The 17354-nt window shown below is 43.8% G+C and overlaps 2 long non-coding RNA genes across 3 annotated transcripts in view; one reads left to right on the top strand and one right to left on the bottom strand.

The window, feature by feature from the left end:
- The window catches only part of LOC113628225 (uncharacterized), a 100431-nt gene that overhangs the window by 31920 nt on the left and 51157 nt on the right, over nt 1-17354 (top strand). The gene's annotated exons all lie outside the window — the stretch shown is intronic.
- Nucleotides 1169-9656, bottom strand: LOC113628224 (uncharacterized). The gene is made up of 3 exons (XR_003435926.1): nt 9245-9656; nt 3482-3582; nt 1169-2852 (listed from the first exon to the last, which is right to left on the bottom strand). It is a non-coding gene; the product is annotated as an uncharacterized LOC113628224 (long non-coding RNA).

Below are 17354 nucleotides of genomic sequence, written 5' to 3'. Positions count from 1 at the left end.
TTTACAAGCAACATTGAAAAAGACTTCCTGCCTTGAAATTAGCAGCTGCTGCAAGCTCTGCACGCGGGCCAGTGGCAGCTCCTTTTCTCTCAGTGGACTTCTGTCTGGTGGCAGCTTCTAAGTGTCAGATTGCCTTCTATCTGTGTGACCAAGAGAAAGTTTGTCAGGAGGAGGTTGTTAAAAATGCATATCAGCTTGATAGTCATAAGACTATAATATTCATAATGTCATTTTGCTGATGACAGAAACTTAGAATTTGAAAAGTAAATCTTTGCTAACTTTTGAACGCATCCCATACTAGTCAGATAAACAAACCAATCCAAGTTAACTCCAGAACTCAACTGTCATTACAATCTTCCTGCTGCTTAGAAAAAGATGGTGGGTTAAGCAAACTGTAAAGCCGGTGTGGAACAGGAGGGAGGAATATTCCTCTGAGTGGGCATGAAGGACAGTAAAGTGAATGAGTGATTATGTGCTGATCTTTAATTAGCTCTTCTTTCCAAGCAGACACAGAAATTCATTTGTGAAGTTCTTTTCTTTCCTCCTTGATGAGATTTTAATAATCATTTGTCTTAACAAAGCCTGGAAAGGTGTTGAAAGAAACAAATGAGCTAATGGCTGTGAAAGCACTTTTGGGAGAAGCTATATAAATACAATGCTGTAACCATCTATTTGTGAGATTGGGGAGGGAGCGGCTGGTTTCACGTGTCTGGAAATACCTTCACTTAGAATTTTGTGTCCGAGCTACTGATCACTTTTGATCATTAAACACGCACATGTGCACGAACACATACAGTACGCATGCAATTAAGAAATACTTTTCAGAAAAAGCTAAAATCATTACTCTACACTGATTGAAAGAGAATACATGTTAAAGAATTTATGTAGGGACTTCCCTGGTGACACAGTGGTTGAGAATCCACCTGCCAATGCAGGGGACATGGGTTCGATCCCTGGTCCAGGAAGATCCCACATGCTGCGGAACAGCTAAGCCCATGCACCACAACTATTGAGCCTGCGCTCTAGAGCCCGAGAGCCACAACTACTGAGCCCACGTGCCACAACTGCTGAAGCCTGTGTGCCTAGACCCCGTGCCCTGCAACAAGAGAAGCCACCACAATGAGAAACCTGTGCACTGCAATGAAGAGTAAACCCTGCTCGCCGCAACTAGAGAAAGCCGGCACGCAGCAATGTAGACCCAATGCAGCCAATAAATAAATAACTAAATAAGAATTTATGTAACACATATGTTGTGAGGAAACCAGGCAGATGTGACGACCCATTCAATGGAAAAGTCTAAACAGCACAAATGCACGTGGAATAAGGGAAGGTAGAGATCTATTGGAAGTGGGCACAAGACTGGAGAGGATGGGGGGGGGAGGAAGCCAGTTAAATCAGTTACTTCTAACTTACAAAGAATTACAAAAAACCTCAGACAATGCACAGAATTAGAATCTGATAACCCTGAAGGATGTGCTCTATAGGATACAAAACTTTCTCTACACACACAAGAATATAGATTCTTTACATCAGGGACTGGCAAACTCAGGCACATGGGCCAAATCCAGTGCAGAGATGTTTTCGTAAATAATGTTTTATTGGCAGCCAGCCATGTCTGCTCATTTATGTCCTACCTGAGGCTGCTTTTGGTGCCACAGCACATTTGGGCAGTTTCTACTGAGACTGTCTGGCCCACAAAGCCTAAGATATTTCCTGTTTGACCCTTTATAGAAAAACTTTGCTGGCCCTTGCTTTATATTAATACACAGAATTCTAGACCATATTTAGCTAATTGTGTATTTATTTATTAGTTAAAGTGTATCCATACATTCTTCTTTGCAGTGGAGTTTTGCCTCCAGTAAGCCAAAAGTTTGTGATTGTCATTAAACATAATAAGCTGCCACCAGCTCTTTTTATTATAGCTTGAATTTTGCTAAATGTTTTAGTTTTAACAAGTTGGCAAACAAAGATATTGCTGTCTAAGGTCTTTGGAGATATTAGTCTAACTGTGGGATCTCTACTATGAAGGGCATATTTAGGTAATTCATCAGTCTTGGATGGCATAAATTATATGCCTTCAAGTGTATGGAAGACATTTGAGTGATAGCATTTATGTTATCTTCATCATCCTTGTATTCTTCATTTTAATCAACTTTATATTCTGCCATAAGACAGAATATAGAAGTCTAAAATCTCTAAAAAAGATGTCACCCAAATTACAAAGGTCAGAGTGGATGCTTTTGGGGCAGCTGAGAAACTGTTCCACATTTCTCTAAGATCACTCCTAATCAATACAACTTACTTGTAATAGGGTGGGCTAGTTACTATAACAAGCAACCCTAAAATAAATATAAGTAATATCCTGAAATATGTAATAGCTTCAACACAGAAAGTAGCATAAGAACACGCAGAACTAAGTCAGTGAGTGTGTTCATAGTTGTCCAACTTGTACACAAAGACTCCGCCATCTTTTGCGTGTAGCTTCTAAGGTCCTCCTTTGACCATCCTCATTTTTTCAAAAGGGAAAAGTGTGGAGGGGCCTCAGGGGAGGGTCTTATGGGTACAGTTCTGCTCGTATTCCTTACTCAACTGCACTAGTATGGATGCCTCTGACTGCAGGATGGGCTAGAAAATGTGGTCCCAAATAAGGGCAGCTCCTAACGTGGGTAGGAAGTATGGACGGACGCTGTTGATGATGCTCTCACTTCTGCCTCTGCACCCCCGGTACAGGCAGTTCTCCTGGCTCCCAAAGCTGTTTCCAGCTTACCCAATAAAGCTTGAGGTTTCTGTAACAGCAACACGATGTCTCCAGCTCTGCAGTTAGCAATACTGATTTTAAAATACAGACATGCCTGAAGAGGAGAGATAATGATAGGAAATAATTCTCATCATGGTGCAAATAACTTATTTTAGCTTTGTGTTTTGATGTGATTCCATGGATTTAAAGGGGAAGAAAGAAATGCTGGGAGACAATTCTTTGTGCACCCCTTCTGTTTCTGCATGCCCTGTGGGCATTTGTTCTGGACACTCTTGATGGATGTTTGTAGAGTGAAGAGCTTTGGGAGACAGTGACAATGTCTCTCTCTGAGAAAGGGGCAAGTTTGCTTACAGGAGCATGGACGGGATCCCCCTCTGGAGCACAGGGCAGGCATGCCCCTTATGAAAGATTAGGGATTCCAAGCTTTGGCTGTGCTGGTTAATCTTATGTTTGGACCTGACTAGCCACGTAGTGTCCATTTTAAATATCATTTCTGACTGTGTCTGTGAGGGTGTTTCTGGAAGGGATTAGCATTTTAATTCATAGACTGAGTAGAGTAGATGGTCCTCCCCGATGTGGGTACACACCATTCAATCCATTGAGGGTCTGAATAGAACAAAAGGCACAGGAAGGAGAAATTCACCCCTTTTATCCTGCCTGACTGATTGAGTTGGGACCTGTCCTCTCATCTTCTTCTGACCTTGGAGTGGGACTGGGACTTACACCATTAGCTCCCTGGTTCTTGCGCCTTTGGACTCAGACTGTCACACCTCCGGCTCTCCTGGGTCTCCAGCTTGCAGGCGGCAGATGGTGGGCTTTTCATCCTGCACAATCACACAAGCCTTTTTCTATAATAAATCTATCATCGATCTACCTATCTATTGATATAGGTGATGTAGATACAGATATGGATATAGATATCACTTATTAGAGAACCCTGACTAATCCAGCAACCTGATGCATGTGCCTGTATCACCTGACCCACTTCATGGTGCTCCATGGGACTGGAACTTTAAGGAACCAGCACAAGAAAAATGGGTGATATTCAGACAACTGCAATTTCTGTGAGTAATAGATTGTCCTTTACCTCTGACCCAGGAATCTCACATCTTCTGCCTGCACCCATGAAACTGTGGGAGGCTAACATTTTAGCTTGCAAGGAAGATAGAATCACAGACCTTTCATAGCTTTTGACAAGAAGAAATCATCACAGAAATAGAAACAAGAGACAGAGAAAGGAGATCTTTTTTTTTTTTTAATTGTTACCTAGAGCCAGACTAGCCTTGCACCAGTTTTAGGATAAATATGCAATGAGTACATTTATTATCTGCACCCTTTCATGTAAGAGCCTAGATCCACCTCCTTCACATGAGGGCAGAGAAGCAAACCTTGTTGCAAACATATTTCTTGCTCTATATTCTTGGTTTAGAGGCAGCCAGTTATCCAAGATTACTTATTTAGACTAAGTCTATTATTTTCATATTTATATTTCTCTATTACACTTTTATGTATACCAGCCACACATATGATTCCAGATGGTTCTTTAGAAGTTAATAAAATTTGCTTACCCATAATGCATCTTAACCATGGACTTACCTAAGAACGTGTAAAAATACACAGGAATACTAAAAACCTGGAATGGCTGCAGGACCACCTCTCTCCGGAAGGAAGCAAATAGCAGACCAAGATATATCGTCACGGGCCCTGAGTGTTCAGCCTTATCTGAGGAGTGGGAGCAAGATTCTAAACCAAGTTCTCAGTCCCGACAGTATCAGATGCTGATGACATTACATCAGAACAAGGATCTTGCTAAATGTTAAATGTGGAAATACAAACTTTGAGTAAAAACAAAAATAAAAAAGGCTGATGTCTCCAGGCCAAATACAACACATGTTATCTCACCGAGGTGACTCCAGGGAAACTCGTGGGCTCCCAGTGATGGAACTGGCTTAGGGTAGTAAAAGTAAAAATGGCTTCTTAGAGTCTCATGGACTCAGTCAGTTAGTTAAATGGATTACCTGCTGGGCTTGCTTCCCCAAGAATCTACTTGATACGCGTAGGTATGAGAAAGGTCATTTTTCTATAATCAGTTTCATTGTTTTGACTCTAATCTGAAGCAAATTATCCTTCTTCAGTAAAAGTGAAGAGGTTTAATCATGTAGGTACTTTCCAAAGTCAGAAACATCATATTATGCCAGCATATAAAAATCACATTCAGCTCATGTGTCTTGGTATTTTTGGCTATACTATGGCCCTTTCCAGTTTGTGTAATCACTAGATAAGACAACTGTGAGCTTATCGTCAGCTAAGAAAACAGATCCAGGACATGTGTATTTATAAGTCGAAGCTATTACCGTCAGTCCTGAGTAACTAAGACCGAAGCATACATCTCTCTTTCAATGAACACCCCTTTAGCATCTCCAGAACCAATGAGCATTCACCACGACAGATTCCTACCAGTGTCACTTTGAGGGGAAACTTTGAATGGGAAATAACAACTGGAAGATGCTCAAGTTTTCCTAAGTCTACTGCCTAATTTTTGTCAAATCTAACACAGCATCGCCATTGATCAGATTGTCTATCACTATGAAGTAGAGATTTCCCAGCAAACCTGAGAAGTATGCACTGTGGTTACCCCACGTTACCAATAGAAACAGACACAGGATGATTACTAGGTGTCAGAGACAAGACTTACATACACGTGCTTCTGCCTCCTAAGCAATAGGAGCCTGGAGCAGGGAAGAACAGAGGATACCTCTGGAGAAACGGAACTGTGGTATCTGAGAAGATGGCAGGGAAATACCAGGAAAATGGGAAAAGGTTGGGAATTTAATCTCATAGTCATTTGCTGTCTCTGGAGTTGACAGACCCCTGACTTGCCCGCTGAAGATTACCTTGTACAAAGAGAAGGTGTTGGGTCACCAGAGACCAAGAGGCTGTTCAGGCGGCCCTGGTCTGTGGCCTCACTCAGGGAATTCTTTGGGCATTTCTTCAGAGGGAGAAGCAGCATCAACCAGGCTGAATTCTTTAGGAGTTAGTGGGCTGTGGGCGAGTGCAGTATGGACAGGCACCTGATAGTTTGGCAAAGACGGTTCTGTTTGGAATCAAGTCAGGAGAGTGCTGTGTCTTCAGCACCCATGAGAGCTGAGGACGGGTCCCTGCAGGAGCGTCGGGTGGGCTGTCATCTTCCAGGGCCTCTCAGGGGCACCTCCCAGAGGGTGTCAGAGAAACTGGGCGGAGCCTTCAGCCAGGGGAGCTCTTGAGTAACTCGATGTGTGAATGCACTTCGGGAGTAAAGAAGCGGAATGTTAAGTAGGAGGTTTCAAGCTCAAGAATTACAGAACTGCAGCCTAGTACTCAGTGAAACTGCCTCATGTACTTGGAAAATGACATACGATGCAGGAAGGTGACAGGTTGAAAGTAAAGAGCAAATACCATAGTGGCAGGTGACAGCAAGGTGAGGGAGAAGCCTGGTGTTTGGTGCCTGCTTCCTCTCTGGAAAGAGCTGTGAGGTTTGAGTCTGAGGCAGGGTGGTGAGCACAGGAGTCACAGAAAACACAAACACACGTCACCTAATGGCAGATGGACAAGGCAGAAGGAGACTGCGACTGATCCCCGTTCAGGGCTTTCAAGTCTCAGAATTGGCCACGATTTAGGGAGTCATGGTGTGACATCCTGTCAACCAGGTTGGACTGTGTTTCCCGTCACTGGAATGATCCCCTCAAGCCCGTGGGCGAGAGGAAGAGATGCCCCGAGACACAATCCCCTCGCGGAGCCGTCAGGGCATTTACATGGTCCAGTGCTGCCAGGACATGGGTCTCAGGCTCTACAGCTTCTTGTTAATGTAGCTCTCTTGCATTTCTTAAATCCATTTTCTTTCTTTAAATTAAAAATAAAAGTCTAGTTCAGATGTGAATAGCTTAGTTTGTTCTAAGAATATTTTGAAAATGTTCATCTCTAGACTTGCAGCCAGATCCAGCTTCTCCCAGGGCAACGGTTCCCTGAATGGTAAACGCCACTCTCAACCCAATTATTGAGGAAGATACACTCTCTACATTCTGCCAGAGAAGCTTAATCCCCCCCACCAACCCCCATATGGAGATGTAAAGGAGGAAAAACACTTGAATTTATTCAGCATCTACTTCGTGATTTTTCTTTTAAATATGTAGAGTATTTTAAAAGTTTCATCGCTAAAATTGTTGAGGGGGCATCAGAGCTACAAAAAACTAAAAGCATCTATTGAATGGCATAGAATTTTGGGGCCAAAATTTTGATTCAAAGATCTCAAGTCACTTTAAAATGTTTAGATAGGTGGTTATGTTTTAAAACAATCATTTGAAGTGTTGGTGCTGTAAAACGTCAGCACTGGAAAGAGTATACGTATGGGGTCCTTGTGCTGCTTGGCCATGAAACAGAAGGGGAGCCAAGGGGCGTCATGGAGAAGGACGCTTGGCTGAGAAGCGGGAAGGATTCTCTAACCACCTTGCTGACAGTCAGAGGAACAGTCTACTTGTGGAGGTGGCCAGACCAGCTGAGCAAGCAGCTGTCAAAGATGCAGAGGGAGGTTCTTTTTCTGTTGAGTAGGAAACTGAATTACATTCACTTAAAGTTCTACTAGGTTCTGATATTTAATGCACGTTTCATAACATACAGACGATATTACACGGCACTGCTGTGAACCTTCTACTTGAAAAGGTCCACCGCCCCCTGAGCAAAACCCTGAGATACATGTTTCAAAGTACGTTTTTGTCTGATTTTAGGAAGGTAATATGGTATATTCATCATATTTTGTATAACACCCCCAGCAGGGGCTGAGACAGTGTTCTATTTTGAAAATACAGTTTTTTTGTACCTAATTGTGTTCATATTCAGAATAAATGACAGATAGATTACTAGGAACATGATGTAAATTCTGGTTAGTTTTTGCTGCCCTTGAGTTTGGACATGAATATAACTTTTTGTTTTGGTGTCAGGGCTGCCCATGAGTAGCCCAGGTTTTAGGTTTAGAATTAGACTTAACCAGAATTTAACCCTCACCTTCCCAGCTAGTAGCTGTGTGACCTTGGGCCAATCTTTTAATCAGTTTCCTCACAGGCAAATGGGCGTTACTAATCAATGTCTGTTCAGGATATCAAGGTGGGGTTAGGAAAGGTAAGATGTGCCCCTGTATATAGCCAAGGTCCAAACCTCTGGCTGGAAGTGAAAGGTATCCTGTTGACACCGGTCAGAGGTGTCAGAGTACACACTGTTTCTGTCAGAGTACACACTGTTTCTGGAGCCAGAGCTCTTTGAAGTAGCATTTTGTGTTTCTTGTTCGTACACAGTACCGTGTATCTAGTTTCTTTAAATTATGTTGGATCACACGAAAGAAAGAGAAATTTGGTTTATAGATAACAGACTCCCAAACCTTTGGAAAGGAGGCCCTGGCACCTCTCTGGCGGAGTGGTCCTGCCAACACAGGCAGGGACAGGATGGCCTCGGGGCCACTTCTTTCCCCAAGTTCTAATGAATTCACCATTTCTGGCCTTCTCAGTGACAGATGGCAAATTAATAGTGATAATAGTAGTAAAATAATTATGATGAAGAAAGCAAAGATCCTCATTGGAGTGAGATGCCAACATGACACAAATATCTCAAATAGTTGGTGTTGAATGAGGTGATTCTCTCTACAGCCATCTTCAGATTATCCTGTTACACTTGTTTGTAAATCCCTTTCCCAAAGCTGGGTGTTTTCATTGTCCTGCAGCCATTGCTGCAGAGAATAAAGCGCTGATTTGCAGCAGCTGGGCTCCCTCCTGGAAGGAAGGAACAGGCCCTGCCTGGCAACCACCCACCACAGAGAAAAGCCTGTGGCTGTTGAGATGAGGCGGGGAAGCAGAGGAGCCTCGGAAGCTCCCTGCAAAGCACCTTCCTGGCTGAGCCCTCTTAGTAATGCGAAACAGGCCCTGAGTGTTATTGCAGGCAGAATCCTATTTTAATCTGCCCTCCTGACTCTTGGAATGTTAAATTTAACTGCACTTTGGAAAGCTCCAGCCCTTTGATCTCCCCTCAAAGTGGGCCAGCTTAGCCACCAAGCAGAAGCTCGACATCTTCCAGCGTGATTTTGTAAGTCAAGTATGCTAAGCATCCTCGCTGATAAACGGGAAAGCAGGTGCTCATTCCCTGGGGGTCCTGTGTCTACACGAGGGCAGGGCGACAGGGGAGGACGGTGGACGTTGGGGGCTTCCCCGGAGAACTCAGCGAGCACGTGGAGCGAAGCATCAGGAATCCCTGCTCTATGTGGGCAGCCAGCGTGCCTACTGGTGGGCTCAAGCCCCTAAGCGACACAGCCCAGACTCTGTGTGCGGAGAGTGACTCTGTCATATCCACAGCTCATCACATGACAGCCCGGAAAACAGCCCACTGCAGCCCAAGGCGAGGGAGGGCTGGGGGTGGGGGTGGGCCATTTATTGTGCTTTTCATGGTGCAGCCTCTTCAAGTACTCACCTCTTCTGCTGGGATCGCAGACCAGCCCTGTTCTCTTGGGGCGTCGGGTGAGTTCTGAGCCAGAGTTGGTGGCCTGGAAACAGGCAGACATGGAACTGGGACGGAGGGGGTGGGGGGAGGAGGAGGGACAGGGGCAACCTCCTAGTATTTGGAGTATCCTGTGGCCACTGCGCTCTGTGCGGTTCCGTCGCACGACTCCAGGCAGGTGTCACCCGGCGGAGCCTTGCTGTGGGGACTGAGCGATGTTCAAGGCCCAGCGGGTCTTTGCAAAGAGGCGCGGGAAGAAGAGCCATCCCCTGAGATGCTGCTGGAACCTGCCCGCGGCTCTTTGTTCCTCGGGATCCCGGAAAGTTAGGGCATGTGAGGATGCCATGAGTCACCCCGCCCAGCTTCATAAGGCTAATCCCGTTCTCCACGATGTGACTCAGGTCATGAGTTTGTGATCCTCTGAGAAAAAGTGTGTGTCTTAAAGCTGTGGTTACTGTAATGATGCCATGCTCCTTTGCAGTGACTGTCACCTGAGGAACATGCGGCACCTCCAGCATCATTAGCTCCACCACCTTGTGCCTTTGCAGTGACCACATGAGCCACGATCTGTCTCAACTCTCCGCACCTCAGGGACTTCCTCACAGGGGTTAGTGATGAACCAAGAACCTGAGCACGTTGACCTCCAGTCCCTTCTTAGTCTGGGGACAACAGTACACTGGAAAAAAAAGAAAAGGAGTATTATTTGAATCCAGTTTTTAAAACTATTCTATTGATATTAACAAGGTTAAGAAAAGGTTGATTCATTGAGTCATCCATCTTCAGGGGGAAAGAGATGGAGACGCAAGGGGAGAGTGATGGAAAAAACTAATGTGGAGGTTCGGGAAGTCTTTGTATTCTGCACACTTGTTTCATGGTTCATTTACATTCCTGGGGAACCAGTGTACCAGACCCGGACTCGAGGCCCGAGCTCAGCGTCAGGCGGTCTTCTGGTCATACTTCTCCCTCCCTTCCAAGGCGTGTAGCCCCGGCTTCTGTTAACCTGAGGGCCTGCTGTGGGTCCAAAGAAAGAAAGGAGGAAAGGAGGAAAAGAAAGAAGGAAAGAAGGGAGGAAGGAAAGAGAAGAAAAGAACAGAAAGAGAAAAAAAAGGAAGGAAGGAAGGAAGGAAAGGAAGAAGGAGAAAAGGAAGAGAGGGAGAGAGGGAAGAAAAGGAAGAAGGAGGGTAGCTGGCTGTGAAGAGTGTTTAAGAAGTTTGAGGGGATGTCTGCCACTTCCTACCTGTTTGAGCAAGTTATACAGCTTCTCTCTAGTCTCGGTTTCTTCATCAGTAAAATGAAAATTATAATCATTTGCTATATATATGATATGATGTACAGTCATATCATATATATAGTCATAATATGATATATAATATATGGTGATATATGATCTATATGGTATGATAAGTGACATATATACTTCTAGCCTACTGATTGGCACACAACTTTAACCATTGTTTCTATTCATATTAACAAGAATAATAAATATTATAATTGCTAATAATGTCTTACAGTGCATACTTTCCAGAGGAATAATTTTTTAACAGTACACTCTTGCAGCAACTTAAAAAAAAAAAAAAAACAAAAAAAAAACCAATGTCCACAGGTGAACTTTTAACAGAAAAAGAGAGGCAGGTAAATGTAGAAAGAACTTTGATTGAAGAAGACTTCTTTTTAGTATCCCTCAACCCCAGGCAGATATAAGGTCAACCTTGAGGAGGAAGATAGCATTAAACCACCCAAATATGCTGCACTTAACAGCTCCAGCCAAGGTTTGATGAGATAAAATTTTATATTATCAACTAAAATGTAGTTCTGAGATTAGGATAGATACCACATAACCTTCTGTCTCCCTGGAATTCTGTAGCCAGACAGTGATTCAGTGGGGCTTCATATAAATTGATAATGATAAAGATTATCTGAGATTTAGAGTCTCACTCTAAAGCTTTCCTAGAATAAAAAGACCTAGGGGTTTTTTTTTCTGTTTTCTTTATTCCTTCCCTATTATCATTAATCTGGTTTTTAATCACCCCAAATATGATGGCCTTATGGTTGCACACGTTTCCTAGTTGTCCAGGAGAGGTTGGTGCCTTCCAAGCTGCCTGTTTTCCAGGCCGTCACCCATCAGGGATCTCTGTGCAGATACAGGAATAGTCTTTCTGAATAGGTTCTCCTGCTGCTGCTTCTCATCCATCTGCCGTTTTAGTTTAAGCTTTACAACAAAAAGTGTTCTGCAAAATCCAAAGGTAAGCTGCAGTCAGTATTTCAAGAAAATGGATGAATTGAAGCTTCTGCACATAAAGAAATCTTGGATGTTGGTTAGTGACCCTTTCATTGAATTGGGGGCAACTTTTTTTCCTTTATAGGGAAGAGGATAATTAGCTTGATGCTTCCTTTCAAATGGAGACATCATTTGACCAGGAGCCTTCAGCTTTTCTCAGCAGTGCACCCCAAAGATGCTTAGGTCCAGATGTTACCACTGGAGTCACAGAACGCTAAGCACATCATGGGCTCCACTGCAGTTCTTACCTGAAATTGCTAATTACAGAGCCCAAAACACAAGCCGACAAGTGAACGTTCTCCACCAAATGCTGTCTATTAACCTCTTCCATCAAAGGCGATTTTTTCAATTTTAATAATGTCATTATGAAGAGCAATCAGTTATACTGAGCCTATTTACAATGTTTATGAAATGTCCAAAGTCTCCTAATAATGCATTAGCACTGAGCCAGCTGGAGTCCTGTTGACAGCAGCAGTTAATGGGAATCCCTGTAATAAATGACAGGCCCCCTTCTCGTGGCACGCATAGGATGTTAGCATCTTCCCTGGAATTCTGTTAGCATCTTCCCTGGAATTCTGTACCAAGCACTCTAGGAGTGCAAGTTTAATACTGGCGTGCCCTGTTTTACCAGTGAGGAATATCTTGGGTTTGGGGAGGGTCATGTTTGTTTATTGTTAGAGCAACAACAGTGTCACACGTTTCGGCTACTTAAAAAGAATGAGTTCTTCTCTTCCAAGGGTCAAAGAGGTGGTGAGAAAGTCTGCTGTGAAAGTCCATTCCCGTCACTTCCTTGGCGATCCTGTGCTCAAGCCCTTATTCATCATTTCTCTTATCCTTTGTACCCAAGTGGCCATTCCCTCTCATTAAAAGCCCAGGAGGGCTAGAACTTGCTGGAAGAGGGTGAGACGATCCAAAGGAAACCCAGACTGCCTGGGTTTAAAGAGCAGACAGTCATTTGTAAATAATGAGTAACCTTTGAAACCAGCTGCCCTTGGGCCTCTGTGGAAAGTGGAGGCATCTGGCACCCTGGTTTGCTCATCCATCCTCTGATGGGTCATCCTCTGGATCAGTAGACGCCTCCCACAGGGACCTTGGTGCTACCGTCGGGGTGCTGCATCAGCACATCTGCACACCGGGCCCAGAGGACTAGAATCCTGCCTTCTCCATCTTTTCATCCAACTCAGATCAGTGAGTGCACTTCACTGAGCCTTGATAGACACCTCTGGTATGACTATTTTATGCTCTATTGCAGCATATTGTAAAAGGAATGTTTGTCTTAGTCGTAGGGACAGCGCTGGGCTCTCAGTGTAGCTCCACTTTCTGACCTCAGCAAGCCTCATTTTCTGAGCTGGAGAATGAAAATAGCGATACGTTCCTGGTCAGTCTAATGGGATAGTTGTGAAGAGCAAATGCAAAGATGTGTGTTCAGGTATCTGAAAAAGCATAAGCCATGAAGCAAGTGTGAAGTACTGTTTATATTCTTCTGAAGGGTAGCAGGACATGCAACCCCACAATATGCCACCTGAGCATAAGGACTATTTTGAGCAAAATGCACTTAAAATAACACCAGGTGCAAGAAGGGTGCTCTTCCTGGAAGCCCGAGAGAGGACTCCACGTGGAAGATGACCCCCCTGTGCCTGGAGGGAAGTAACGTTCTCATCCTGCAGGACAGGGAGTCAAGCTGAGAGCACTCTGTACAAACAGACCTTTAAAAAATAACTCTCACATTTCTCAGCCTCCCCATGTATTTTAGTTACTTTTCTGCAATTCCTTCTCTTTGTTCAACCCAGTATAAAAGCATTCAGGTTTGTCGCTTCTTGGCGTCTTTGCTGCCTGTGAAGGCTTACCTAAACCTATAGTAAATGAACCTGTATGCTTTTCCCCTCTTGATTTGTCTTATGTCAGTTTAATTCTCAGGCCCAGGTGAAAACCCTATGAGGGCAGAGGTAAACTTTTGTCCCTTTACACTTCTGATCCTTCCCCTCAGAAGTCTCAAAATTCTCACTAAGCCAGCCTTTCTCCTTTCTCCTGCCTCTCCTACATGTCTACCTGCCTCCCCTCTCAGGCCTACATAGAAACTGTACAAGTGAGATGGGAACAGGCACCTCTGGGGTGAGACAGGCAAAGCCAAGTCCCCAGAGAGCCCTGGAGCACTGTCACTTCAGTCATTCCACCCTTGGGGCTACTCTTTTGCAGGCAGGATCAGATGCCTGATTTGTCTGAAGGCTTCTTTCTTCAAGGGCAGACTCATCAACCTAACTGCTAGGGGTTGGGATGGATTCTTGTCTTACTGCCAGTGGTGTCGTCCGTGGGACAAGACATCAGGTCCCAGCGGGCTGGTGTTTGGAGATGTGCACAGCAGTCAGCAGGAGGTCTGGCTGACACAGACTCTGAGCAAGACGGGGCAGTTGGTGGGTCAACCGTGCGTGGCCTCAGATAAGCCTCCAGGACTCCAGCGAAGACACTCCCCAGGAGTCACCTCCAGCCTCCCGCTGTGACTTTCTTCTCCTAGGAAACCTCCAAGGGACCTACCACCATTCCTCCTGGGACCTTCTCTCTTAGGCCCCACCACGGTCCCAGCCAGTAGGATCTGTTCCGTCTCTGTAAGATGACTCATCAGTTGTGGGTTGGTTCCTAATGGTTAGAGGACAGTTGTATATCATCCTGGGAAAATAATCCAGAATGGAAAGGGAAAGGAAATTGTTTAAAATTCCAAGCAGTCAAGCATTACTACAGGAAAGGCAAACTTGAACATATTCTTAAAATTCTGACTTCATATCCATTTTGTCAGACCGTTTTTTCTTCCGGTTGGGTCCCAGTGAAATCATATGACTGTCACTCAGGGAAGACACGTTCTGCTGTGGGCCCCCAGCCACCTACGCCTCCTGTCCCCAGAGGAACCTCAGTTTACCTCGGTTTACCTTACCTGGGAGAGGACTAATTGGAGCGGGTTCCAGAGACACGTCCTTCTAATACACGAGACCTAAGAGTGGCTATTTGCCTGGTGATACACGTTTTTCACCCCCCTCCCTCTAAGCTGAGCTGGGAGACTATTTCCTGGCAGCTCTGCTCAGTTAAAGACATTTTCTGATAAATGGAAACTGTATTTTACTGGATTCTTCATCCATAAAATTAAGTAGTTAAACTAGATCATCTCTTAGGGATTTTCCAGCTCTAAAATGGTACAGTTCCATGATTTTATGGTGTGGTGCTGAGTGTCTTTTATTTCATTTTGCTCAGTAAGGATTATGCAGCCTCATCACGACTTGTCAAAAGAAAGGGACATTCTGTCATGCCCAAGACAGGCTCAGCATCCAGGCTTATATGCTCCATAGCCAATGTACACAAATAATTCTCTACAACATTTAAACCCAAAACAATTAGGAATGTCCAAAGTCAATCTCAGTATTGTGTTCTGTGCTCATTCACTTAAATATAAATCTTATTTGGAATGTACTTTAGTCGGTCAAGAGCAACAGCATAATTTCAAAATACCTATAATATAAAATCAGCATATAGTAGTACATCGTATTTATCTGTCCTGAGGAGCCCATCAGAAGACACACTTTTCAGATGTTGAGCCTTTGCCTAACAATGACAATCTTATTAGAGGCAGTTGCATTAGAGATAAATGGTTTATACGTTGCAATAATGTATTGGTGTTTAACTTTTGTCCTAAGTGGCTATTTTCTCTTTCTATAAAATTAGCAAGAAAAGGACCACTAAAAATCACCAGTTCAGATTCAATGTGTGTCACGTGGATGAAAACACAACCTATTTAAAGAAACCCAGATGTAGTGGGGGGAGGGTGGGTAGGCAGAAGTGGGGAAGGACGCTCATCTCTAGTTTCCAAACTCAACTGAGGGGAAGCCTCTCCTGGGGGGCCTCTAGGAGTCCTGATGTCCAGCCAGCAACCTACACTGACTGAATCACAGTGTATGGGGGTGGAAGTCAGCTTTACTGGTTTTTGAAGATTGTACTATTATTGCGCCCATTTTGCAGGTGAGAAAATTGAGGCACAGGCAGGATAATTAACTTTCCCAAGTCTGCACAGTGAGTAAGTGCAAAGTTGAACTTCACATCCAGGAGGCGTGACTCCAGAGCTGGTGCTCTGTATTGCAGTGTCATACACCTCACATCAAACTCAATATGAAAATATCAGAAAATGCAAACTAGCAAAATGCCAAATAAGAAGAAACTTCAGATCACACACACTCAGAGGAAATAGTCATCTGCCATTCTTGAATTATTTCCCTTTGGAGGGGGTCTTAGGTTGTATATATAATATGTTAATGACAGGTTCAGAGAGTCAGAAGCTGGGCTAGTGACTAGATATTCATATGGTGAATATATATATATGTGTGTGTGTGTGTGTGTGTGTGTGTGTGTGTGTGTGTGTGTTTAACTTGCCTTGGATGCGTTTTTGCAACACAATTTTAAATGAATGGAAGATGTAAAGAAATGTGTTCTCTAGAGCCTCCAGAAAGAGCACAGACTTGCAGATACCTTGAGTTTAGCCCAATGAGACCTGTGTCAGATTTTGAATTCCAGAACCATGTGATGGTAAATGTATACTGTTTTCAGCTACTAAATTTGTGGTAAATTGTTACAGTAGCAATGGAAAACTAACACACTCACCAAAACTATGTCTTAAGATTTTTTCATGCTCAACTTTGATAGGCAAAAAATGCGTTGATCATTCTGTCTTGATTGACAAATTGTCTTGATTTCCTCCCATGATCACTGTTTACTACACTATAAAGTTACTGGAAATGTCCCTTCCTCTCTAAGTTCTCTGGATCTCTTCCTGTCTTGTACCCACCTACCTAATAGTCCTGCACCATGCACGTTGTCTACAGTGACGTGTCTATGAGCTTTTAGAAGTTTTCGGTGCTGCTTATTTTGATTTTTAAGGTCATTTTAAATTCTAAGTCTCCTTTTCAATGAGTGGCTAGTGTACAAAGTAAGACAAGAGTCAGAATTTAAAATAAGACTTTGCCTTTATAAAACTGCATTTCAGGAAGGAAGAAGGAAAATAATCATTGGCCAATAGTTTGGAAATCTCGACACCCCTCCCTTAGCACATCAACATGACAACTTTTGTTTGGATATAAGTACAACCTCCGATGACCCCCTCCAAGAAGATGCCCTGAGGTCATGTGGGGAGATACTGAGAGATAAGAGCCCTTGATGCTCAGCAGGGTGGGAAAGCCAGCCCTGGAGGGATCAGTAGGCACACTCCAAAGAGCTGCTTTAGGAGGACTGACAGTATGAATTTAGGGGAAAGTTCAATATCTGACCAGAAAAAAATATTAAGGGTCGCTACTTTCATCGAGAAACACGTTGACATTTAGTGTTGGGGAAATAAAACAATCCTGCCAATGAAAGAACGCTCTGCACCAATATAGATGTGTAATTTATTATAGAACAATTCATTATCAAATTTACAGGCGTGCAGGGCAGCACAAAAGTGACGACAAAGTCTGGGCAGGATTGCAGGCATTTATATGGTAAAGTAGAAGAAAGAACAATTAAGACTCCTCTTGTCTCCTTGAGCTGTGAAAGGACGGGTGTTGAGATGCTCTCCCTTAGAGAGCTGGGAGCTTAGTCCAGAGGTCCGGGTTACAGTTCCCAGGGGCAGATGACCTCGCATTGTGAAATCAGAAAGTTACCCTCTTATTTGCCTATGACTTTCTCAAGGAGCCAGGCTAAACAGGGAAGAGATGCTCTCCCCAAAGAAAATGGCATCGTTTACACTTACAGTAGTGCTGCTTTATGGTGGAAGTGTTGATTTACTCATTACTG

This window comes from Aethalodelphis obliquidens, unplaced genomic scaffold, assembly GCF_003676395.1.
Source record: "Aethalodelphis obliquidens isolate GAN/ISIS:26980383/991018 unplaced genomic scaffold, ASM367639v1 scaffold23, whole genome shotgun sequence".
NCBI lineage: Eukaryota > Metazoa > Chordata > Mammalia > Artiodactyla > Delphinidae > Aethalodelphis > Aethalodelphis obliquidens.
Note: the sequence above shows the minus strand (reverse complement) of the source record. Positions and strands in the feature narration are given on the sequence as shown.